Source organism: Pundamilia nyererei, unplaced genomic scaffold, assembly GCF_000239375.1.
Source record: "Pundamilia nyererei isolate P.nyererei 1_Seehausen unplaced genomic scaffold, PunNye1.0 scaffold00005, whole genome shotgun sequence".
Taxonomy (NCBI): Eukaryota; Metazoa; Chordata; class Actinopteri; order Cichliformes; family Cichlidae; genus Pundamilia; species Pundamilia nyererei.
The window spans coordinates 3650182-3652714 of NW_005187406.1; positions in this window are offsets into that span (position 1 = coordinate 3650182).

Consider the following 2533-nt stretch of genomic DNA (forward strand, 5'->3'; position numbering starts at 1 on the left):
GAGAGAGTGTAAGGGATAGTTGACAAATGGAGGTCAGTAAAGAGGGAGGAGTGAATAAAGGAGGCAGTCTGGTACTTAAGTGAAGCCTCCAACGGCGAGATACCTGTGGTGGACGAAGTCAGAGAGGTAAGTGGATCAAGTCGTAGGATTGTGAGCGGAAACACAACGGAGAGTGGTTTCAAATTCTTGGTTGAGCCGTTCTGTTTGCCTGTTAGTTTGTAGATGGTAACCCGAGCTTAAGCAAAGCTTAGCTCATAGGGCAATACAGAACACTTTCCATACTTGCGAGGTGAATTGGGGCCCCCTTTCGGAGACAATCTCGACGGGGATGCCGTGCAGCCTAAAAACATTCTCAACTAAAAGCTTAGCAGTCTCAGCTATGGCATCTTGCACCAAAGATGGGCAACAAAGGAGAGAACATTTATAAGTCACTCACCTTTGCCGCTGATGAAAATCATGACGTATCACCATCGTAATGAGGAAGTTTGACGAGTATTTTTTCCCTGCAGAGGAATATTGTACACGAGAAAGCATGTTTTCACCGACGTGTCCAGCGGCCAGGCGAGAAGGCAGAGAGTTTTATATGAGTCCTGTTTGACCTCTCAGAGTACTGTGAATTTGATGCATGTAAAGAGGAAAACATCCAAGGACTTCTCCCACGGGGCACCTGATCGACCACTGTGGGGTCAAGCCAGACCCTGAGAAAGTGAAAGCTATTCTTCAGCTGCCAGCGCCAGAAAACGTGCAAGCACTTATACAAGTCCTAGGCATGGCCAGTTACCTCAGCAGATATATTCCTGTTCTTGCCACAATATGCCAACCATTGTATGAGTTAGTCAAAAGCAAGAACATTTGGACCTGGGGCCACCCGCAGCGGGCAGCTTTTGAGAAAATTAAGCGAGCGCTTACAATAGCACCTGTTCTTGCCTTTTATGACGTCAACAAACCCACAGCGGTATCCACCAACATCAGTAGCTACGGGCTTAGGACAATGTTCCATTGAGGTGTCAACACCTCCAAGTGCAGCTCATGAGGTATAAACCGGAGGCCTTCTATGTCACCTGGCAAAAAGCTTGTCTCTACCGATACGTTGTTGCGGAGCCCACAGACTCGGGTAGAGGACGAGACTAGCACTTACAGCAAGGTGGACTACTACATAGCCACTGTGATACAGGGCATTCCAGTGTCTCCAAGCCAAATGGAAAGCAATAAAGCGGCCACTGCACCGGATGGTGAACTACAGACTGTCATTAAATACATACAAAAGCAATGGCCGTATATGGAGGTAGTCTGCCACCAAACATCAAAGCATACATGAAGGTGAAGAATGAGCTATAGGAGGCCGAAGGCCTAGTCATACGAGGCAGGATTTTTATTCCAAAGTCACAGAGAACAGCCATTCTAGACAAACTACACGACGGGCACCAAGGCCTCACCAAGTGCAGGGAAAGGGTTAATTCATCCGTTTGGTGGCCGGGACTCTCCACCGAGATAAAGGATGTAGTGCTGCAGTGCCATGCCTGTCTGGTAAGAGGCCAACACAGACAAGGGAGCTGCTTATCTCCACACGGATCGTCCGTTGAAAAGAATAGCTCTTGACCTCTGTGAACATAACCGGCATAACTACCTTGTTATATGGGATTACTACTCATGTTTCTTGGAAATACTGCGTCTACCGTCCATGACCAGTGCTTAGCTTATTCAGAAACTGAAGTGATCCTTTGTCACTCACCACCTCATCAGAGATCCCAAACCTAGCAAAGTCCCTCAGTTCTCGTGGTCTGAGTTTCAGAACTTTGCGAGAGAGACAGATTTCGCACTTATAACAGGGATGCTTTTCAGAAGGCCAAACACGCATTCTACGACAATGGCCGCCATGGAACCAAGCCCCTTCCTCCACTCCGACCAGGGGATGCAGTCCAAGCTGGACCGGGAGAAGGTTTGGGCGACACCTGCCGTTGTCTCCAAGGAGACCATCACCCCAAGGTCTTATCTCGTCATCACACCTCAAGGTGTGGTGCTGCGACGGAATCACCGCCATCTCCGACTCAGACCATCCCCACAGCCTACACCAAAACCCCTTCCACCACCCACCGAGGATACGGAGGGGCTGCCATCCCAGTGGGCCCTGAAAGATTGCTATTCCAATGGCATTACCAGGTATTCAAAGTGTCCAAGGGGCATATTAAAAGCAGTTTTCTATTTGGCTGCAAGAAAATCCCCTGCAACGCTTGATCCGACCACTCTGCCTCAGCGGCGGCAGTATCGAAGTCAATCAGATAATCAGCCACACTTCTTTGCTCCTGGCACAGATTCAGTAACCTCTGTGCTGTACTTCCCTCAGAAACTGGGTGAGAGAAAGTCTTCTTAAATTCACCCAGAAATACATCATAGCGGCAGGTAGACAGAGAATTACGTAACAAATACAAGTGCACCCGGGTTGCCCCGGGTCCTGTGGGGCTTGGCAGTGCTGCTACCGTAGGCCCCGGTCTGGATGGACCTGGGCTCCCTTGCCTTGGTGGGTACCAGAGGA